The following is a 25,868-nucleotide window of genomic DNA, read 5'->3' as shown; positions in this document are numbered from 1 at the left end:
ATATTTATGGCTTTATCTAATAGACTTCTATATCCCCGTGCTGGGCACACAGGTTTTGAAGCTGTTTGAGCTAAGATTTCCAAGTTATTCACATAATGAAAACCTATACTTTGTTTCGGGCGAGCTCCCCATTCAAATGCATGTAACCGTAAGAAACGCACTGGCTTGACGAAAAAAAGCGTTTTTGTACAACTTCATATAAATAGCTGTAACTTTTGATAGAAGACTCAGACACACATATTTATGGCTTTATCTAATAGACTTCTATATCCCTGTGCTGGGCACACAGGTTTTGAAGCTGTTTGAGCTAAGATTTTCAAGTTATTCACATAATGAAAACCTATACTTTGTTTCGGGCGAGCTCCCCATTCAAATGCATGTAATCGTAAGAAACGCACTGGCTTGACGAAAAAAAGCGTTCTTGTACAACTTCATATAAATAGCTGTAACTTTTGATAGAAGACTCAGACACACATATTTATGGCTTTATCTAATAGACTTCTATATCCCCGTGCTGGGCACACAGGTTTTGAAGCTGTTTGAGCTAAGATTTTCAAGTTATTCACATAATGAAAACCTATACTTTGTTTCGGGCGAGCTCCCCATTCAAATGCATGTAATCGTAAGAAACGCACTGGCTTGACGAAAAAAGCGTTTTTGTACAACTTCATATAAATAGCTGTAACTTTGGATAGAAGACTCAGACACACATATTTATGGCTTTATCTAATACACTTCTATATCCCTGTGCTGGGCACACAGGTTTTGAAGCTGTTTGAGCTAAGATTTTCAAGTTATTCACATAATGAAAACCTATACTTTGTTTCGGGCGAGCTCCCCATTCAAATGCATGTAATCATAAGAAACGCACTGGCTTGACGAAAAAAAGCGTTCTTGTACAACTTCATATAAATAGCTGTAACTTTTGATAGAAGACTCAGACACACATATTTATGGCTTTATCTAATAGACTTCTATATCCCCGTGCTGGGCACACATGTTTTTAAGCTGTTTGAGCTAAGATATTCAAGTTATTCACATAATGAAAACCTATACTTTGTTTCGGGCGAGCTCCCCATTCAAATGCATGTAATCGTAAGAAACGCACTGGCTTGACGAAAAAAAGCGTTTTTGTACAACTTCATATAAATAGCTGTAACTTTGGATAGAAGACTCAGACACACATATTTATGGCTTTATCTAATAGACTTCTATATCCCCGTGCTGGGCACACATGTTTTGAAGCTGTTTGAGCTAAGATTTTCAAGTTATTCACATAATGAAAACCTATACTTTGTTTCGGGCGAGCTCCCCATTCAAATGCATGTAATCGTAAGAAAAGCACTGGCTTGACGAAAAAAAGCGTTTTTGTACAACTTCATATAAATAGCTGTAACTTTGGATAGAAGACTCAGACACACATATTTATGGCTTTATCTAATAGATTTCTATATCCCTGTGCTGGGCACACATGTTTTTAAGCTGTTTGAGCTAAGATTTTCAAGTTATTCACATAATGAAAACCTATACTTTGTTTCGGGCGAGCTCCCCATTCAAATGCATGTAATCGTAAGAAACGCACTGGCTTGACGAAAAAAAGCGTTCTTGTACAACTTCATATAAATAGCTGTAACTTTTGATAGAAGACTCAGACACACATATTTATGGCTTTATCTAATAGACTTCTATATCCCTGTGCTGGGCACACAGGTTTTGAAGCTGTTTGAGCTAAGATTTTCAAGTTATTCACATAATGAAAACCTATACTTTGTTTCGGGCGAGCTCCCCATTCAAATGCATGTAAACGTAGGAAACGCACTGGCTTGACGAAATAAAGCGTTTTTGTACAACTTCATATAAATAGCTGTAACCTTTGATAGAAGACTCAGACACACATATTTATGGCTTTATCTAATACACTTCTACATCCCTGTGCTGGGCACACAGGTTTTGAAGCTGTTTGAGCTAAGATTTTCAAGTTATTCACATAATGAAAACCTATACTTTGCTTCGGGCGAGCTCCCAATTCAAATGCATGTAATCGTAAGAAACGCACTGGCTTGACGAAAAAAAGCGTTTTTGTACAACTTCATATAAATAGCTGTAACTTTGGATAGAAGACTCAGACACACATATTTATGGCTTTATCTAATAGACTTCTATATCCCTGTGCTGGGCACACATGTTTTGAAGCTGTTTGAGCTAAGATTTTCAAGTTATTCACAAAATGAAAACCTATACTTTGTTTCGGGCGAGCTCCCCATTCAAATGCATGTAAACGTAGGAAACGCACTGGCTTGACGAAATAAAGCGTTTTTGTACAACTTCATATAAATAGCTGCAACTTTTGATAGAAGACTCAGACACACATATTTATGGCTTTATCTAATAGAGTTCTATATCCCTGTGCTGGGCACACAGGTTTTGAAGCTGTTTGAGCTAAGATTTTCAAGTTATTCACATAATGAAAACCTATACTTTGTTTCGGGCGAGCTCCCCATTCAAATGCATGTAATCGTAAGAAACGCACTGGCTTGACGAAAAAAGCGTTTTTGTACAACTTCATATAAATAGCTGTAACTTTTGATAGAAGACTCAGACACACATATTTATGGCTTTATCTAATAGACTTCTATATCCCCGTGCTGGGCACACAGGTTTTGAAGCTGTTTGAGCTAAGATTTTCAAGTTATTCACATAATGAAAACCTATACTTTGTTTCGGGCGAGCTCCCCATTCAAATGCATGTAATCGTAAGAAACGCACTGGCTTGACGAAAAAAGCGTTTTTGTACAACTTCATATAAATAGCTGTAACTTTTGATAGAAGACTCAGACACACATATTTATGGCTTTATCTAATAGACTTCTATATCCCCGTGCTGGGCACACAGGTTTTGAAGCTGTTTGAGCTAAGATTTTCAAGTTATTCACATAATGAAAACCTATACTTTGTTTCGGGCGAGCTCCCCATTCAAATGCATGTAAACGTAGGAAACGCACTGGCTTGACGAAATAAAGCGTTCTTGTACAACTTCATATAAATAGCTGTAACTTTTGATAGAAGACACAGACACACATATTTATGGCTTTATCTAATAGACTTCTATATCCCTGTGCTGGGCACACAGGTTTTGCAGCTGTTTGAGCTAAGATTTTCAAGTTATTCACATAATGAAAACCTATACTTTGTTTCGGGCGAGCTCCCCATTCAAATGCATGTAATCGTAAGAAACGCACTGGCTTGAAGAAAAAAATCGTTCTTGTACAACTTCATATAAATAGCTGTAACTTTTGATAGAAGACTCAGACACACATATTTATGGCTTTATCTAATAGACTTCTATATCCCTGTGCTGGGCACACAGGTTTTGAAGCTGTTTGAGCTAAGATTTTCAAGTTATTCACATAATGAAAACCTATACTTTGTTTCGGGCGAGCTCCCCATTCAAATGCATGTAATCGTAAGAAACGCACTGGCTTGACGAAAAAAAGCGTTCTTGTACAACTTCATATAAATAGCTGTAACTTTTGATAGAAGACTCAGACACACATAATTATGGCTTTATCTAATAGACTTCTATATCCCTGTGCTGGGCACACAGGTTTTGAAACTGTTTGAGCTAAGATTTTCAAGTTATTCACATAATGAAAACCTATACTTTGTTTCGGGCGAGCTCCCCATTCAAATGCATGTAATCGTAAGAAACGCACTGGCTTGACGAAAAAAAGCGTTCTTGTACAACTTCATATAAATAGCTGTAACTTTTGATAGAAGACTCAGACACACATATTTATGGCTTTATCTAATAGACTTCTATATCCCCGTGCTGGGCACACAGGTTTTGAAGCTGTTTGAGCTAAGATTTTCAAGTTATTTACATAATGAAAACCTATACTTTGTTTCGGGCGAGCTCCCCATTCAAATGCATGTAAACGTAGGAAACGCACTGGCTTGACGAAATAAAGCGTTCTTGTACAAATTCATATAAATAGCTGTAACTTTGGATAGAAGACTCAGACACACATATTTATGGCTTTATCTAATAGACTTCTATATTCCCGTGCTGGGCACACATGTTTTTAAGCTGTTTGAGCTAAGATTTTCAAGTTATTCACATAATGAAAACCTATACTTTGTTTCGGGCGAGCTCCCCTTTCAAATGCATGTAATCGTAAGAAACGCACTGGCTTGACGAAATAAAGCGTTTTTGTACAACTTCATATAAATAGCTGTAACTTTTGATAGAAGACTCAGACACATATATTTATGGCTTTATCTCATAGACTTCTATATCCCTGTGCTGGGCACACAGGTTTTGCAGCTGTTTGAGCTAAGATTTTTAAGTTATTCACATAATGAAAACCTATACTTTGTTTCGGGCGAGCTCCCCATTCAAATGCATGTAATCGTAAGAAACGCACTGGCTTGACGAAATAAAGCGTTTTTGTACAACTTCATATAAATAGCTGCAACTTTTGATAGAAGACTCAGACACACATATTTATGGCTTTATCTAATAGACTTCTATATCCCTGTGCTGGGCACACAGGTTTTGAAGCTGTTTGAGCTAAGATTTTCAAGTTATTCACATAATGAAAACCTATACTTTGTTTCGGGCGAGCTCCCCATTCAAATGCATGTAATCGTAAGAAACGCACTGGCTTGACGAAAAAAAGCGTTCTTGTACAACTTCATATAAATAGCTGTAACTTTTGATAGAAGACTCAGACACACATAATTATGGCTTTATCTAATAGACTTCTATATCCCTGTGCTGGGCACACAGGTTTTGAAGCTGTTTGAGCTAAGATTTTCAAGTTATTCACATAATGAAAACCTATACTTTGTTTCGGGCGAGCTCCCCATTCAAATGCATGTAATCGTAAGAAAAGCACTGGCTTGACGAAAAAAAGCGTTCTTGTACAACTTCATATAAATAGCTGTAACTTTTGATAGAAGACTCAGACACACATATTTATGGCTTTATCTAATAGACTTCTATATCCCCGTGCTGGGCACACAGGTTTTGAAGCTGTTTGAGCTAAGATTTCCAAGTTATTCACATAATGAAAACCTATACTTTGTTTCGGGCGAGCTCCCCATTCAAATGCATGTAACCGTAAGAAACGCACTGGCTTGACGAAAAAAAGCGTTTTTGTACAACTTCATATAAATAGCTGTAACTTTGGATAGAAGACTCAGACACACATATTTATGGCTTTATCTAATACACTTCTTTATCCCCGTGCTGGGCACACAGGTTTTGAAGCTGTTTGAGCTAAGATTTTCAAGTTATTCACATAATGAAAACCTATACTTTGTTTCGGGCGAGCTCCCCATTCAAATGCATGTAAACGTAGGAAACGCACTGGCTTGACAAAATAAAGCGTTTTTGTACAACTTCATATAAATAGCTGTAACTTTTGATAGAAGACTCAGACACACATATTTATGGCTTTATCTAATAGACTTCTATATCCCTGTGCTGGGCACACAGGTTTTGAAGCTGTTTGAGCTAAGATTTTCAAGTTATTCACATAATGAAAACCTATACTTTGTTTCGGGCGAGCTCCCCATTCAAATGCATGTAATCGTAAGAAACGCACTGGCTTGACGAAAAAAAGCGTTCTTGTACAACTTCATATAAATAGCTGTAACTTTTGATAGAAGACTCAGACACACATATTTATGGCTTTATCTAATAGACTTCTATATCCCCGTGCTGGGCACACAGGTTTTGAAGCTGTTTGAGCTAAGATTTTCAAGTTATTCACATAATGAAAACCTATACTTTGTTTCGGGCGAGCTCCCCATTCAAATGCATGTAATCGTAAGAAACGCACTGGCTTGACGAAAAAAGCGTTTTTGTACAACTTCATATAAATAGCTGTAACTTTGGATAGAAGACTCAGACACACATATTTATGGCTTTATCTAATACACTTCTATATCCCTGTGCTGGGCACACAGGTTTTGAAGCTGTTTGAGCTAAGATTTTCAAGTTATTCACATAATGAAAACCTATACTTTGTTTCGGGCGAGCTCCCCATTCAAATGCATGTAATCATAAGAAACGCACTGGCTTGACGAAAAAAAGCGTTCTTGTACAACTTCATATAAATAGCTGTAACTTTTGATAGAAGACTCAGACACACATATTTATGGCTTTATCTAATAGACTTCTATATCCCCGTGCTGGGCACACATGTTTTTAAGCTGTTTGAGCTAAGATTTTCAAGTTATTCACATAATGAAAACCTATACTTTGTTTCGGGCGAGCTCCCCATTCAAATGCATGTAATCGTAAGAAACGCACTGGCTTGACGAAAAAAAGCGTTTTTGTACAACTTCATATAAATAGCTGTAACTTTGGATAGAAGACTCAGACACACATATTTATGGCTTTATCTAATAGACTTCTATATCCCCGTGCTGGGCACACATGTTTTGAAGCTGTTTGAGCTAAGATTTTCAAGTTATTCACATAATGAAAACCTATACTTTGTTTCGGGCGAGCTCCCAATTCAAATGCATGTAAACGTAGGAAACGCACTGGCTTGACGAAATAAAGCGTTTTTGTACAACTTCATATAAATAGCTGCAACTTTTGATAGAAGACTCAGACACACATAGTTATGGCTTTATCTAATAGACTTCTATATCCCTGTGCTGGGCACACAGGTTTTGAAGCTGTTTGAGCTAAGATTTTCAAGTTATTCACATAATGAAAACCTATACTTTGTTTCGGGCGAGCTCCCCATTCAAATGCATGTAATCGTAAGAAACGCACTGGCTTGAAGAAAAAAATCGTTCTTGTACAACTTCATATAAATAGCTGTAACTTTTGATAGAAGACTCAGACACACATATTTATGGCTTTATCTAATAGACTTCTATATCCCTGTGCTGGGCACACAGGTTTTGAAGCTGTTTGAGCTAAGATTTTCAAGTTATTCACATAATGAAAACCTATACTTTGTTTCGGGCGAGCTCCCCATTCAAATGCATGTAATCGTAAGAAACGCACTGGCTTGACGAAAAAAAGCGTTCTTGTACAACTTCATATAAATAGCTGTAACTTTTGATAGAAGACTCAGACACACATAATTATGGCTTTATCTAATAGACTTCTATATCCCTGTGCTGGGCACACAGGTTTTGAAACTGTTTGAGCTAAGATTTTCAAGTTATTCACATAATGAAAACCTATACTTTGTTTCGGGCGAGCTCCCCATTCAAATGCATGTAATCGTAAGAAACGCACTGGCTTGACGAAAAAAAGCGTTCTTGTACAACTTCATATAAATAGCTGTAACTTTTGATAGAAGACTCAGACACACATATTTATGGCTTTATCTAATAGACTTCTATATCCCCGTGCTGGGCACACAGGTTTTGAAGCTGTTTGAGCTAAGATTTTCAAGTTATTCACATAATGAAAACCTATACTTTGTTTCGGGCGAGCTCCCCATTCAAATGCATGTAAACGTAGGAAACGCACTGGCTTGACGAAATAAAGCGTTCTTGTACAAATTCATATAAATAGCTGTAACTTTGGATAGAAGACTCAGACACACATATTTATGGCTTTATCTAATAGACTTCTATATTCCCGTGCTGGGCACACATGTTTTTAAGCTGTTTGAGCTAAGATTTTCAAGTTATTCACATAATGAAAACCTATACTTTGTTTCGGGCGAGCTCCCCTTTCAAATGCATGTAATCGTAAGAAACGCACTGGCTTGACGAAGTAAAGCGTTTTTGTACAACTTCATATAAATAGCTGTAACTTTTGATAGAAGACTCAGACACATATATTTATGGCTTTATCTCATAGACTTCTATATCCCTGTGCTGGGCACACAGGTTTTGCAGCTGTTTGAGCTAAGATTTTCAAGTTATTCACATAATGAAAACCTATACTTTGTTTCGGGCGAGCTCCCCATTCAAATGCATGTAAACGTAGGAAACGCACTGGCTTGACGAAATAAAGCGTTTTTGTACAACTTCATATAAATAGCTGCAACTTTTGATAGAAGACTCAGACACACATATTTATGGCTTTATCTAATATACTTCTATATCCCTGTGCTGGGCACACAGGTTTTGAAGCTGTTTGAGCTAAGATTTTCAAGTTATTCACATAATGAAAACCTATACTTTGTTTCGGGCGAGCTCCCCATTCAAATGCATGTAATCGTAAGAAACGCACTGGCTTGACGAAAAAAAGCGTTTTTGTACAACTTCATATAAATAGCTGTAACTTTGGATAGAAGACTCAGACACACATATTTATGGCTTTATCTAATAGACTTCTATATCCCCGTGCTGGGCACACAGGTTTTGAAGCTGTTTGAGCTAAGATTTTCAAGTTATTCACATAATGAAAACCTATACTTTGTTTCGGGCGAGCTCCCCATTCAAATGCATGTAAACGTAGGAAACGCACTGGCTTGACGAAATAAAGCGTTCTTGTACAAATTCATATAAATAGCTGTAACTTTTGATAGAAGACACAGACACACATATTTATGGCTTTATCTAATAGACTTCTATATCCCTGTGCTGGGCACACAGGTTTTGCAGCTGTTTGAGCTAAGATTTTCAAGTTATTCACATAATGAAAACCTATACTTTGTTTCGGGCGAGCTCCCCATTCAAATGCATGTAATCGTAAGAAACGCACTGGCTTGAAGAAAAAAATCGTTCTTGTACAACTTCATATAAATAGCTGTAACTTTTGATAGAAGACTCAGACACACATATTTATGGCTTTATCTGATAGACTTCTATATCCCTGTGCTGGGCACACAGGTTTTGAAGCTGTTTGAGCTAAGATTTTCAAGTTATTCACATAATGAAAACCTATACTTTGTTTCGGGCGAGCTCCCCATTCAAATCCATGTAATCGTAAGAAACGCACTGGCTTGACGAAAAAAAGCGTTCTTGTACAACTTCATATAAATAGCTGTAACTTTTGATAGAAGACTCAGACACACATAATTATGGCTTTATCTAATAGACTTCTATATCCCTGTGCTGGGCACACAGGATTTGAAGCTGTTTGAGCTAAGATTTTCAAGTTATTCACATAATGAAAACCTATACTTTATCTCGGGCGAGCTCCCCATTCAAATGCATGTAAACGTAGGAAACGCACTGGCTTGACAAAATAAAGCGTTTTTGTACAACTTCATATAAATAGCTGTAACTTTTGATAGAAGACTCAGACACACATATTTATGGCTTTATCTAATAGACTTCTATATCCCTGTGCTGGGCACACAGGTTTTGAAGCTGTTTGAGCTAAGATTTTCAAGTTATTCACATAATGAAAACCTATACTTTGTTTCGGGCGAGCTCCCCATTCAAATGCATGTAATCGTAAGAAACGCACTGGCTTGACGAAAAAAAGCGTTCTTGTACAACTTCATATAAATAGCTGTAACTTTTGATAGAAGACTCAGACACACATATTTATGGCTTTATCTAATAGACTTCTATATCCCCGTGCTGGGCACACAGGTTTTGAAGCTGTTTGAGCTAAGATTTTCAAGTTATTCACATAATGAAAACCTATACTTTGTTTCGGGCGAGCTCCCCATTCAAATGCATGTAATCGTAAGAAACGCACTGGCTTGACGAAAAAAAGCGTTCTTGTACAACTTCATATAAATAGCTGTAACTTTTGATAGAAGACTCAGACACACATAATTATGGCTTTATCTAATAGACTTCTATATCCCTGTGCTGGGCACACAGGTTTTGAAGCTGTTTGAGCTAAGATTTTCAAGTTATTCACATAATGAAAACCTATACTTTGTTTCGGGCGAGCTCCCCATTCAAATGCATGTAAACGTAGGAAACGCACTGGCTTGACAAAATAAAGCGTTTTTGTACAACTTCATATAAATAGCTGTAACTTTTGATAGAAGACTCAGACACACATATTTATGGCTTTATCTAATAGACTTCTATATCCCTGTGCTGGGCACACAGGTTTTGAAGCTGTTTGAGCTAAGATTTTCAAGTTATTCACATAATGAAAACCTATACTTTGTTTCGGGCGAGCTCCCCATTCAAATGCATGTAATCGTAAGAAACGCACTGGCTTGACGAAAAAAAGCGTTCTTGTACAACTTCATATAAATAGCTGTAACTTTTGATAGAAGACTCAGACACACATATTTATGGCTTTATCTAATAGACTTCTATATCCCCGTTCTGGGCACACGGGTTTTGAAGCTGTTTGAGCTAAGATTTTCAAGTTATTCACATAATGAAAACCTATACTTTGTTTCGGGCGAGCTCCCCATTCAAATGCATGTAACCGTAAGAAACGCACTGGCTTGACGAAAAAAAGCGTTTTTGTACAACTTCATATAAATAGCTGTAACTTTGGATAGAAGACTCAGACACACATATTTATGACTTTATCTAATAGACTTCTATATCCCCGTGCTGGGCACACATGTTTTTAAGCTGTTTGAGCTAAGATTTTCAAGTTATTCACATAATGAAAACCTATACTTTGTTTCGGGCGAGCTCCCCATTCAAATGCATGTAAACGTAGGAAACGCACTGGCTTGACAAAATAAAGCGTTTTTGTACAACTTCATATAAATAGCTGTAACTTTTGATAGAAGACTCAGACACACATATTTATGGCTTTATCTAATAGACTTCTATATCCCTGTGCTGGGCACACAGGTTTTGAAGCTGTTTGAGCTAAGATTTTCAAGTTATTCACATAATGAAAACCTATACTTTGTTTCGGGCGAGCTCCCCATTCAAATGCATGTAATCGTAAGAAACGCACTGGCTTGACGAAAAAAAGCGTTCTTGTACAACTTCATATAAATAGCTGTAACTTTGGATAGAAGACTCAGACACACATATTTATGGCTTTATCTAATAGACTTCTATATCCCCGTGCTGGGCACACAGGTTTTGAAGCTGTTTGAGCTAAGATTTTCAAGTTATTCACATAATGAAAACCTATACTTTGTTTCTGGCGAGCTCCCCATTCAAATGCATGTAACCGTAAGAAACGCACTGGCTTGACGAAAAAAAGCGTTTTTGTACAACTTCATATAAATAGCTGTAACTTTGGATAGAAGACTCAGACACACATATTTATGACTTTATCTAATAGACTTCTATATCCCCGTGCTGGGCACACATGTTTTTAAGCTGTTTGAGCTAAGATTTTCAAGTTATTCACATAATGAAAACCTATACTTTGTTTCGGGCGAGCTCCCCATTCAAATGCATGTAATCGTAAGAAACGCACTGGCTTGACGAAATAAAGCGTTTTTGTACAACTTCATATAAATAGCTGTAACTTTTGATAGAAGACTCAGACACATATATTTATGGCTTTATCTCATAGACTTCTATATCCCTGTGCTGGGCACACAGGTTTTGCAGCTGTTTGAGCTAAGATTTTTAAGTTATTCACATAATGAAAACCTATACTTTGTTTCGGGCGAGCTCCCCATTCAAATGCATGTAATCGTAAGAAACGCACTGGCTTGACGAAATAAAGCGTTTTTGTACAACTTCATATAAATAGCTGTAACTTTTGATAGAAGACTCAGACACACATATTTATGGCTTTATCTCATAGACTTCTATATCCCTGTGCTGTGCACACAGGTTTTGAAGCTGTTTGAGCTAAGATTTTCAAGTTATTCACATAATGAAAACCTATACTTTGTTTCGGGCGAGCTCCCCATTCAAATGCATGTAATCGTAAGAAACGCACTGGCTTGACGAAAAAAAACGTTCTTGTACAACGTCATATAAATAGCTGTAACTTTTGATAGAAGACTCAGACACACATATTTATGGCTTTATCTCATAGACTTCTATATCCCTGTGCTGGGCACACATGTTTTGCAGCTGTTTGAGCTAAGATTTTCAAGTTATTCACATAATGAAAACCTATACTTTGTTTCGGGCGAGCTCCCCATTCAAATGCATGTAATCGTAAGAAAAGCACTGGCTTGACGAAATAAAGCGTTTTTGTACAACTTCATATAAATAGCTGTAACTTTTGATAGAAGACTCAGACACACATATTTATGGCTTTATCTAATAGACTTCTATATCCCTGTACTGTGCACACAGGTTTTGAAGCTGTTTGAGCTAAGATTTTCAAGTTATTCACATAATGAAAACCTATACTTTGTTTCGGGCGAGCTCCCCATTCAAATGCATGTAATCGTAAGAAACGCACTGGCTTGACAAAAAAGGCGTTCTTATACAACTTCATATAAATAGCTGTAACTTTTGATAGAAGACTCAGACACACATATTTATGGCTTTATCTAATAGACTTCTATATCCCTGTGCTGTGCACACAGGTTTTGAAGCTGTTTGAGCTAAGATTTTCAAGTTATTCACATAATGAAAACCTATACTTTGTTTCGGGCGAGCTCCCCATTCAAATGCATGTAATCGTAAGAAACGCACTGGCTTGACGGAAAAAAAACGTTCTTGTACAACTTCATATAAATAGCTGTAACTTTTGATAGAAGACTCAGACACACATATTTATGGCTTTATCTCATAGACTTCTATATCCCTGTGCTGGGCACACATGTTTTGCAGCTGTTTGAGCTAAGATTTTCAAGTTATTCACATAATGAAAACCTATACTTTGTTTCGGGCGAGCTCCCCATTCAAATGCATGTAATCGTAAGAAACGCACTGGCTTGACGAAATAAAGCGTTTTTGTACAACTTCATATAAATAGCTGTAACTTTTGATAGAAGACTCAGACACACATATTTATGGCTTTATCTCATAGACTTCTATATCCCCGTGCTGGGCACACAGGTTTTGAAGCTGTTTGAGCTAAGATTTTCAAGTTATTCACATAATGAAAACCTATACTTTGTTTCGGGCGAGCTCCCCATTCAAATGCATGTAATCGTAAGAAACGCACTGGCTTGACGAAATAAAGCGTTTTTGTACAACTTCATATAAATAGCTGTAACTTTTGATAGAAGACTCAGACACACATATTTATGGCTTTATCTAATAGACTTCTATATCCCTGTGCTGTGCACACAGGTTTTGAAGCTGTTTGAGCTAAGATTTTCAAGTTATTCACATAATGAAAACCTATACTTTGTTTCGGGCGAGCTCCCCATTCAAATGCATGTAATCGTAAGAAACGCACTGGCTTGACGAAAAAAAGCGTTCTTGTACAACTTCATATAAATAGCTGTAACTTTTGATAGAAGACTCAGACACACATATTTATGGCTTTATCTCATAGACTTCTATATCCCCGTGCTGGGCACACAGGTTTTGAAGCTGTTTGAGCTAAGATTTTCAAGTTATTCACATAATGAAAACCTATACTTTGTTTCGGGCGAGCTCCCCATTCAAATGCATGTAATCGTAAGAAACGCACTGGCTTGACGAAATAAAGCGTTTTTGTACAACTTCATATAAATAGCTGTAACTTTTGATAGAAGACTCAGACACACATATTTATGGCTTTATCTAATAGACTTCTATATCCCTGTGCTGTGCACACAGGTTTTGAAGCTGTTTGAGCTAAGATTTTCAAGTTATTCACATAATGAAAACCTATACTTTGTTTCGGGCGAGCTCCCCATTCAAATGCATGTAATCGTAAGAAACGCACTGGCTTGACGAAAAAAAGCGTTCTTGTACAACTTCATATAAATAGCTGTAACTTTTGATAGAAGACTCAGACACACATATTTATGGCTTTATCTCATAGACTTCTATATCCCCGTGCTGGGCACACAGGTTTTGAAGCTGTTTGAGCTAAGATTTTCAAGTTATTCACATAATGAAAACCTATACTTTGTTTCGGGCGAGCTCCCCATTCAAATGCATGTAATCGTAAGAAACGCACTGGCTTGACAAAAAAGGCGTTCTTATACAACTTCATATAAATAGCTGTAACTTTTGATAGAAGACTCAGACACACATATTTATGGCTTTATCTAATAGACTTCTATATTCCTGTGCTGGGCACACATGTTTTGCAGCTGTTTGAGCTAAGATTTTCAAGTTATTCACATAATGAAAACCTATACTTTGTTTCGGGCGAGCTCCCCATTCAAATGCATGTAATCGTAAGAAACGCACTGGCTTGACGAAATAAAGCGTTTTTGTACAACTTCATATAAATAGCTGTAACTTTTGATAGAAGACTCAGACACACATATTTATGGGTTTATCTCATAGACTTCTATATCCCTGTGCTGTGCACACATGTTTTGAAGCTGTTTGAGCTAAGATTTTCAAGTTATTCACATAATGAAAACCTATACTTTGTTTCGGGCGAGCGCCCCATTCAAATGCATGTAATCGTAAGAAACGCACTGGCTTGACGAAAAAAAGCGTTTTTGTACAACTTCATATAAATAGCTGTAACTTTGGATAGAAGACTCAGACACACATATTTATGGCTTTATCTAATAGACTTCTATATCCCCGTGCTGGGCACACATGTTTTGAAGCTGTTTGAGCTAAGATTTTGTAGTTATTCACATAATGAAAACCTATACTTTGTTTCTGGCGAGCTCCCCATTCAAATGCATGTAATCGTTAGAAACGCAGTGGCTTGACGAAAAAAAGCGTTCTTGTACAACTTCATATAAATAGCTGTAACGTTTGATAGAAGACTCAGACACACATATTTATGGCTTTATCTCATAGACTTCTATATCCCTGTGCTGGGCACACATGTTTTGCAGCTGTTTGAGCTAAGATTTTCAAGTTATTCACATAATGAAAACCTATACTTTGTTTCGGGCGAGCTCCCCATTCAAATGCATGTAATCGTAAGAAACGCACTGGCTTGACGAAATAAAGCGTTTTTGTACAACTTCAAATAAATAGCTGTAACTTTTGATAGAAGACTCAGACACACATATTTATGGCTTTATCTAATAGACTTCTATATCCCTGTCTGGGCACACAGGTTTTGCAGCTGTTTGAGCTAAGATTTTCAAGTTATTCACATAATGAAAACCTATACTTTGTTTCGGGCGAGCTCCCCATTCAAATGCATGTAATCGTAAGAAACGCACTGGCTTGACGAAAAAAGGCGTTCTTGTACAACTTCATATAAATAGCTGTAACTTTGGATAGAAGAGTCAGACACACATAAATATGGCTTTATCTCATAGACTTCTATATTCCTGTGCTGGGCACACATGTTTTGCAGCTGTTTGAGATAAGATTTTCAAGTTATTCACATAATGAAAACCTATACTTTGTTTCGGGCGAGCTCCCCATTCGAATGCATGTAATCGTAAGAAACGCACTGGCTTGACGAAATAAAGCGTTTTTGTACAACTTCATATAAATAGCTGTAACTTTTCATAGAAGACTCAGACACACATATTTATGGCTTTATCTCATAGACTTCTATATCCCTGTGCTGTGCACACATGTTTTGAAGCTGCTTGAGCTAAGATTTTCAAGTTATTCACATAAAGAAAACCTATACTTTGTTTCGGGCGAGCTCCCCATTCAAATGCATGTAATCGTAAGAAACGCACTGGCTTGACGAAATAAAGCGTTTTTGTACAACTTCATATAAATAGCTGTAACTTTTGATAGAAGACTCAGACACATATATTTATGGCTTTATCTCATAGACTTCTATATCCCTGTGCTGGGCACACAGGTTTTGCAGCTGTTTGAGCTAAGATTTTCAAGTTATTCACATACTGAAAACCTATACTTTGTTTCGGGCGAGCTCCCCATTCAAATGCATGTAATCGTAAGAAACGCACTGGCTTGACGAAAAAAAGCGTTCTTGTACAACTTCATATAAATAGCTGTAACTTTGGATAGAAGACTCAGATACACATATTTATGGCTTTATCTAATAGACTTCTATATCCCCGTGCTGGGCACACATGTTTTGAAGCTGTTTGAGCTAAGATTTTCAAGTTATTCACATAATGAAAACCTATACTTTGTTTCGGGCGAGCTCCCCATTCAAATGCATGTAATCGTTAGAAACGCACTGGCTTGACAAAAAAAGCGTTCTTGTACAACTTCATATAAATAGCTGTAACTTTTGATAGAAGACTCAGACACACATATTTATGGCTTTATCTAATAGACTTCTATATCCCTGTGCTGGGCACACAGGTTTTGCAGCTGTTTGAGCTAAGATTTTCAAGTTATTCACATAATGAAAACCTATACTTTGTTTCGGGCGAGCTCCCCATTCAAATGCATGTAATCGTAAGAAACGCACTGGCTTGACAAAAAAGGCGTTCTTATACAACTTCATATAAATAGCTGTAACTTTTGATAGAAGACTCAGACACACATATTTATGGCTTTATCTAATAGACTTCTATATTCCTGTGCTGGGCACACATGTTTTGAAGCTGTTTGAGCTAAGATTTTCAAGTTATTCACATAATGAAAACCTATACTTTGTTTCGGGCGAGCTCCCCATTCAAATGCATGTAATCGTAAGAAACGCACTGGCTTGACGAAAAAAAGCGTTCTTATACAACTTCATATAAATAGCTGTAACTTTGGATAGAAGACTCAGACACACATATTTATGGCTTTATCTAATAGACTTCTATATCCCCGTGCTGGGCACACATGTTTTGAAGCTGTTTGAGCTAAAATTTTGTAGTTATTCACATAATGAAAACCTATACTTTGTTTCGGGCGAGCTCCCCATTCAAATGCATGTAATCGTTAGAAACGCAGTGGCTTGACGAAAAAAAGCGTTCTTGTACAACTTCATATAAATAGCTGTAACGTTTGATAGAAGACTCAGACACACATATTTATGGCTTTATCTAATAGACTTCTATATCCCTGTGCTGGGCACACAGGTTTTGAAGCTGTTTGAGCTAAGATTTTCAAGTTATTCACATAATGAAAACCTATACTTTGTTTCGGGCGAGCTCCCCATTCGAATGCATGTAATCGTAAGAAACGCACTGGCTTGACGAAATAAAGCGTTTTTGTACAACTTCATATAAATAGCTGTAACTTTTGATAGAAGACTCAGACACACATATTTATGGCTTTATCTAATAGACTTCTATATCCCTGTCTGGGCACACAGGTTTTGCAGCTGTTTGAGCTAAGATTTTCAAGTTATTCACATAATGAAAACCTGTACTTTGTTTCGGGCGAGCTCCCCATTCAAATGCATGTAATCGTAAGAAACGCACTGGCTTGACAAAAAAGGCGTTCTTATACAACTTCATATAAATAGCTGTAACTTTTGATAGAAGACTCAGACACACATATTTATGGCTTTATCTAATAGACTTCTATATTCCTGTGCTGGGCACACATGTTTTGCAGCTGTTTGAGCTAAGATTTTCAAGTTATTCACATAATGAAAACCTATACTTTGTTTCGGGCGAGCTCCCCATTCAAATGCATGTAATCGTAAGAAACGCACTGGCTTGACGAAATAAAGCGTTTTTGTACAACTTCATATAAATAGCTGTAACTTTTGATAGAAGACTCAGACACACATATTTATGGGTTTATCTCATAGACTTCTATATCCCTGTGCTGTGCACACATGTTTTGAAGCTGTTTGAGCTAAGATTTTCAAGTTATTCACATAATGAAAACCTATACTTTGTTTCGGGCGAGCGCCCCATTCAAATGCATGTAATCGTAAGAAACGCACTGGCTTGACGAAAAAAAGCGTTCTTATACAACTTCATATAAATAGCTGTAACTTTGGATAGAAGACTCAGACACACATATTTATGGCTTTATCTAATAGACTTCTATATCCCCGTGCTGGGCACACAGGTTTTGAAGCTGTTTGAGCTAAGATTTTGTAGTTATTCACATAATGAAAACCTATACTTTGTTTCGGGCGAGCTCCCCATTCAAATGCATGTAATCGTTAGAAACGCAGTGGCTTGACGAAAAAAAGCGTTCTTGTACAACTTCATATAAATAGCTGTAACGTTTGATAGAAGACTCAGACACACATATTTATGGCTTTATCTAATAGACTTCTATATCCCTGTGCTGGGAACACAGGTTTTGAAGCTGTTTGAGCTAAGATTTTCAAGTTATTCACATAATGAAAACCTATACTTTGTTTCGGGCGAGCTCCCCATTCAAATGCATGTAATCGTAAGAAACGCACAGTCTTGACGAAATAAAGCGTTTTTGTACAACTTCATATAAATAGCTGTAACTTTTGATAGAAGACTCAGACACACATATTTATGGCTTTATCTCATAGACTTCTATATCCCTGTGCTGGGCACACATGTTTTGCAGCTGTTTGAGCTAAGATTTTCAAGTTATTCACATAATGAAAACCTATACTTTGTTTCGGGCGAGCTCCCCATTCAAATGCATGTAATCGTAAGAAACGCACTGGCTTGACGAAATAAAGCGTTTTTGTACAACTTCAAATAAATAGCTGTAACTTTTGATAGAAGACTCAGACACACATATTTATGGCTTTATCTAATAGACTTCTATATCCCTGTCTGGGCACACAGGTTTTGCAGCTGTTTGAGCTAAGATTTTCAAGTTATTCACATAATGAAAACCTATACTTTGTTTCGGGCGAGCTCCCCATTCAAATGCATGTAATCGTAAGAAACGCACTGGCTTGACGAAAAAAGGCGTTCTTGTACAACTTCATATAAATAGCTGTAACTTTGGATAGAAGAGTCAGACACACATAAATATGGCTTTATCTCATAGACTTCTATATTCCTGTGCTGGGCACACATGTTTTGCAGCTGTTTGAGATAAGATTTTCAAGTTATTCACATAATGAAAACCTATACTTTGTTTCGGGCGAGCTCCCCATTCGAATGCATGTAATCGTAAGAAACGCACTGGCTTGACGAAATAAAGCGTTTTTGTACAACTTCATATAAATAGCTGTAACTTTTGATAGAAGACTCAGACACACATATTTATGGCTTTATCTCATAGACTTCTATATCCCTGTGCTGTGCACACATGTTTTGAAGCTGCTTGAGCTAAGATTTTCAAGTTATTCACATAATGAAAACCTATACTTTGTTTCGGGCGAGCTCCCCATTCAAATGCATGTAATCGTAAGAAACGCACTGGCTTGACGAAATAAAGCGTTTTTGTACAACTTCATATAAATAGCTGTAACTTTTGATAGAAGACTCAGACACATATATTTATGGCTTTATCTCATAGACTTCTATATCCCTGTGCTGGGCACACAGGTTTTGCAGCTGTTTGAGCTAAGATTTTCAAGTTATTCACATACTGAAAACCTATACTTTGTTTCGGGCGAGCTCCCCATTCAAATGCATGTAATCGTAAGAAACGCACTGGCTTGACGAAAAAAAGCGTTCTTGTACAACTTCATATAAATAGCTGTAACTTTGGATAGAAGACTCAGATACACATATTTATGGCTTTATCTAATAGACTTCTATATCCCCGTGCTGGGCACACATGTTTTGAAGCTGTTTGAGCTAAGATTTTCAAGTTATTCACATAATGAAAACCTATACTTTGTTTCGGGCGAGCTCCCCATTCAAATGCATGTAATCGTTAGAAACGCACTGGCTTGACAAAAAAAGCGTTCTTGTACAACTTCATATAAATAGCTGTAACTTTTGATAGAAGACTCAGACACACATATTTATGGCTTTATCTAATAGACTTCTATATCCCTGTGCTGGGCACACAGGTTTTGAAGCTGTTTGAGCTAAGATTTTCAAGTTATTCACATAATGAAAACCTATACTTTGTTTCGGGCGAGCTCCCCATTCAAATGCATGTAATCGTAAGAAACGCACTGGCTTGACAAAAAAGGCGTTCTTATACAACTTCATATAAATAGCTGTAACTTTTGATAGAAGACTCAGACACACATATTTATGGCTTTATCTAATAGACTTCTATATTCCTGTGCTGGGCACACATGTTTTGCAGCTGTTTGAGCTAAGATTTTCAAGTTATTCACATAATGAAAACCTATACTTTGTTTCGGGCGAGCTCCCCATTCAAATGCATGTAATCGTAAGAAACGCACTGTCTTGACGAAATAAAGCGTTTTTGTACAACTTCATATAAATAGCTGTAACTTTTGATAGAAGACTCAGACACACATATTTATGGCTTTATCTCATAGACTTCTATATCCCTGTGCTGGGCACACATGTTTTGCAGCTGTTTGAGCTAAGATTTTCAAGTTATTCACATAATGAAAACCTATACTTTGTTTCGGGCGAGCTCCCCATTCAAATGCATGTAATCGTAAGAAACGCACTGGCTTGACGAAATAAAGCGTTTTTGTACAACTTCAAATAAATAGCTGTAACTTTTGATAGAAGACTCAGACACACATATTTATGGCTTTATCTAATAGACTTCTATATCCCTGTCTGGGCACACAGGTTTTGCAGCTGTTTGAGCTAAGATTTTCAAGTTATTCACATAATGAAAACCTATACTTTGTTTCGGGCGAGCTCCCCATTCAAATGCATGTAATCGTAAGAAACGCACTGGCTTGACGAAAAAAGGCGTTCTTGTACAACTTCATATAAATAGCTGTAACTTTGGATAGAAGAGTCAGACACACATAAATATGGCTTTATCTCATAGACTTCTATATTCCTGTGCTGGGCACACATGTTTTGCAGCTGTTTGAGATAAGATTTTCAAGTTATTCACATAATGAAAACCTATACTTTGTTTCGGGCGAGCTCCCCATTCGAATGCATGTAATCGTAAGAAACGCACTGGCTTGACGAAATAAAGCGTTTTTGTACAACTTCATATAAATAGCTGTAACTTTTGATAGAAGACTCAGACACACATATTTATGGGTTTATCTCATAGACTTCTATATCCCTGTGCTGTGCACACATGTTTTGAAGCTTTTTGAGCTAAGATTTTCAAGTTATTCACATAATGAAAACCTATACTTTGTTTCGGGCGAGCGCCCCATTCAAATGCATGTAATCGTAAGAAACGCACTGGCTTGACGAAAAAAAGCGTTCTCATACAACTTCATATAAATAGCTGTAACTTTGGATAGAAGACTCAGACACACATATTTATGGCTTTATCTAATAGACTTCTATATCCCCGTGCTGGGCACACATGTTTTGAAGCTGTTTGAGCTAAGATTTTGTAGTTATTCACATAATGAAAACCTATACTTTGTTTCGGGCGAGCTCCCCATTCAAATGCATGTAATCGTTAGAAACGCAGTGGCTTGACCAAAAAAAGCGTTCTTGTACAACTTCATATAAATAGCTGTAACGTTTGATAGAAGACTCAGACACACATATTTATGGCTTTATCTCATAGACTTCTATATCCCTGTGCTGGGCACACATGTTTTGCAGCTGTTTGAGCTAAGATTTTCAAGTTATTCACATAATGAAAATCTATACTTTGTTTCGGGCGAGCTCCCCATTCAAATGCATGTAATCGTTAGAAACGCACTGGCTTGACAAAAAAAGCGTTCTTGTACAACTTCATATAAATAGCTGTAACTTTTGATAGAAGACTCAGACACACATATTTATGGCTTTATCTAATAGACTTCTATATCCCTGTGCTGGGCACACAGGTTTTGAAGCTGTTTGAGCTAAGATTTTCAAGTTATTCACATAATGAAAACCTATACTTTGTTTCGGGCGAGCTCCCCATTCAAATGCATGTAATCGTAAGAAACGCACTGGCTTGACAAAAAAGGCGTTCTTATACAACTTCATATAAATAGCTGTAACTTTTGATAGAAGACTCAGACACACATATTTATGGCTTTATCTAATAGACTTCTATATTCCTGTGCTGGGCACACATGTTTTGCAGCTGTTTGAGCTAAGATTTTCAAGTTATTCACATAATGAAAACCTATACTTTGTTTCGGGCGAGCTCCCCATTCAAATGCATGTAATCGTAAGAAACGCACTGTCTTGACGAAATAAAGCGTTTTTGTACAACTTCATATAAATAGCTGTAACTTTTGATAGAAGACTCAGACACACATATTTATGGCTTTATCTCATAGACTTCTATATCCCTGTGCTGGGCACACATGTTTTGCAGCTGTTTGAGCTAAGATTTTCAAGTTATTCACATAATGAAAACCTATACTTTGTTTCGGGCGAGCTCCCCATTCAAATGCATGTAATCGTAAGAAACGCACTGGCTTGACGAAATAAAGCGTTTTTGTACAACTTCAAATAAATAGCTGTAACTTTTGATAGAAGACTCAGACACACATATTTATGGCTTTATCTAATAGACTTCTATATCCCTGTCTGGGCACACAGGTTTTGCAGCTGTTTGAGCTAAGATTTTCAAGTTATTCACATAATGAAAACCTATACTTTGTTTCGGGCGAGCTCCCCATTCAAATGCATGTAATCGTAAGAAACGCACTGGCTTGACGAAAAAAGGCGTTCTTGTACAACTTCATATAAATAGCTGTAACTTTGGATAGAAGAGTCAGACACACATAAATATGGCTTTATCTCATAGACTTCTATATTCCTGTGCTGGGCACACATGTTTTGCAGCTGTTTGAGATAAGATTTTCAAGTTATTCACATAATGAAAACCTATACTTTGTTTCGGGCGAGCTCCCCATTCGAATGCATGTAATCGTAAGAAACGCACTGGCTTGACGAAATAAAGCGTTTTTGTACAACTTCATATAAATAGCTGTAACTTTTGATAGAAGACTCAGACACACATATTTATGGGTTTATCTCATAGACTTCTATATCCCTGTGCTGTGCACACATGTTTTGAAGCTGTTTGAGCTAAGATTTTCAAGTTATTCACATAATGAAAACCTATACTTTGTTTCGGGCGAGCGCCCCATTCAAATGCATGTAATCGTAAGAAACGCACTGGCTTGACGAAAAAAAGCGTTCTTATACAACTTCATATAAATAGCTGTAACTTTGGATAGAAGACTCAGACACACATATTTATGGCTTTATCTAATAGACTTCTATATCCCCGTGCTGGGCACACATGTTTTGAAGCTGTTTGAGCTAAGATTTTGTAGTTATTCACATAATGAAAACCTATACTTTGTTTCGGGCGAGCTCCCCATTCAAATGCATGTAATCGTTAGAAACGCAGTGGCTTGACCAAAAAAAGCGTTCTTGTACAACTTCATATAAATAGCTGTAACGTTTGATAGAAGACTCAGACACACATATTTATGGCTTTATCTCATAGACTTCTATATCCCTGTGCTGGGCACACATGTTTTGCAGCTGTTTGAGCTAAGATTTTCAAGTTATTCACATAATGAAAATCTATACTTTGTTTCGGGCGAGCTCCCCATTCAAATGCATGTAATCGTAAGAAACGCACTGGCTTGACAAAAAAGGCGTTCTTATACAACTTCATATAAATAGCTGTAACTTTTGATAGAAGACTCAGACACACATATTTATGGCTTTATCTAATAGACTTCTATATTCCTGTGCTGGGCACACATGTTTTGCAGCTGTTTGAGCTAAGATTTTCAAGTTATTCACATAATGAAAACCTATACTTTGTTTCGGGCGAGCTCCCCATTCAAATGCATGTAATCGTAAGAAACGCACTGGCTTGACGAAATAAAGCGTTTTTGTACAACTTCATATAAATAGCTGTAACTTTTGATAGAAGACTCAGACACACATATTTATGGGTTTATCTAATAGACTTCTATATCCCTGTGCTGGGCACACATGTTTTGAAGCTGTTTGAGCTAAGATTTTCAAGTTATTCACATAATGAAAACCTATACTTTGTTTCGGGCGAGCTCCCCATTCAAATGCATGTAATCGTAAGAAAAGCACTGGCTTGACGAAAAAAAGCGTTTTTGTACAACTTCATATAAATAGCTGTAACTTTGGATAGAAGACTCAGACACACATATTTATGGCTTTATCTAATACACTTCTTTATCCCCGTGCTGGGCACACATGTTTTTAAGCTGTTTGAGCTAAGATTTTCAAGTTATTCACATAATGAAAACCTATACTTTGTTTCGGGCGAGCTCCCCATTCAAATGCATGTAATCGTAAGAAACGCACTGGTTTGACGAAAAAAAGCGTTTTTGTACAACTTCATATAAATAGCTGTAACTTTGGATAGAAGACTCAGACACACATATTTATGGCTTTATCTAATACACTTCTTTATCCCCGTGCTGGGCACACAGGTTTTGAAGCTGTTTGAGCTAAGATTTTCAAGTTATTCACATAATGAAAACCTATACTTTGTTTCGGGCGAGCTCCCCATTCAAATGCATGTAATCGTAAGAAACGCACTGGCTTGACAAAAAAGGCGTTCTTATACAACTTCATATAAATAGCTGTAACTTTTGATAGAAGACTCAGACACACATATTTATGGCTTTATCTAATAGACTTCTATATTCCTGTGCTGGGCACACATGTTTTGCAGCTGTTTGAGCTAAGATTTTCAAGTTATTCACATAATGAAAACCTATACTTTGTTTCGGGCGAGCTCCCCATTCAAATGCATGTAATCGTAAGAAACGCACTGTCTTGACGAAATAAAGCGTTTTTGTACAACTTCATATAAATAGCTGTAACTTTTGATAGAAGACTCAGACACACATATTTATGGCTTTATCTCATAGACTTCTATATCCCTGTGCTGGGCACACATGTTTTGCAGCTGTTTGAGCTAAGATTTTCAAGTTATTCACATAATGAAAACCTATACTTTGTTTCGGGCGAGCTCCCCATTCAAATGCATGTAATCGTAAGAAACGCACTGGCTTGACGAAATAAAGCGTTTTTGTACAACTTCAAATAAATAGCTGTAACTTTTGATAGAAGACTCAGACACACATATTTATGGCTTTATCTAATAGACTTCTATATCCCTGTCTGGGCACACAGGTTTTGCAGCTGTTTGAGCTAAGATTTTCAAGTTATTCACATAATGAAAACCTATACTTTGTTTCGGGCGAGCTCCCCATTCAAATGCATGTAATCGTAAGAAACGCACTGGCTTGACGAAAAAAGGCGTTCTTGTACAACTTCATATAAATAGCTGTAACTTTGGATAGAAGAGTCAGACACACATAAATATGGCTTTATCTCATAGACTTCTATATTCCTGTGCTGGGCACACATGTTTTGCAGCTGTTTGAGATAAGATTTTCAAGTTATTCACATAATGAAAACCTATACTTTGTTTCGGGCGAGCTCCCCATTCGAATGCATGTAATCGTAAGAAACGCACTGGCTTGACGAAATAAAGCGTTTTTGTACAACTTCATATAAATAGCTGTAACTTTTGATAGAAGACTCAGACACACATATTTATGGCTTTATCTCATAGACTTCTATATCCCTGTGCTGGGCACACATGTTTTGCAGCTGTTTGAGCTAAGATTTTCAAGTTATTCACATAATGAAAATCTATACTTTGTTTCGGGCGAGCTCCCCATTCAAATGCATGTAATCGTTAGAAACGCACTGGCTTGACAAAAAAAGCGTTCTTGTACAACTTCATATAAATAGCTGTAACTTTTGATAGAAGACTCAGACACACATATTTATGGCTTTATCTCATAGACTTCTATATTCCTGTGCTGGGCACACATGTTTTGCAGCTGTTTGAGCTAAGATTTTCAAGTTATTCACATAATGAAAACCTATACTTTGTTTCGGACGAGTTCCCCATTCAAATGCATGTAATCGTAGGAAACGCACTGTCTTGACGAAATAAAGCGTTTTTGTACAACTTCATATAAATAGCTGTAACTTTTGATAGAAGACTCAGACACACATATTTATGGCTTTATCTCATACACTTCTATATCCCTGTGCTGTGCACACATGTTT

The sequence above is a fragment of the Neolamprologus brichardi genome, chromosome 15, assembly GCF_056152115.1.
Source record: "Neolamprologus brichardi isolate AB-2024 chromosome 15, ASM5615211v1, whole genome shotgun sequence".
Lineage (NCBI taxonomy): Eukaryota > Metazoa > Chordata > Actinopteri > Cichliformes > Cichlidae > Neolamprologus > Neolamprologus brichardi.
Note: the sequence above shows the minus strand (reverse complement) of the source record.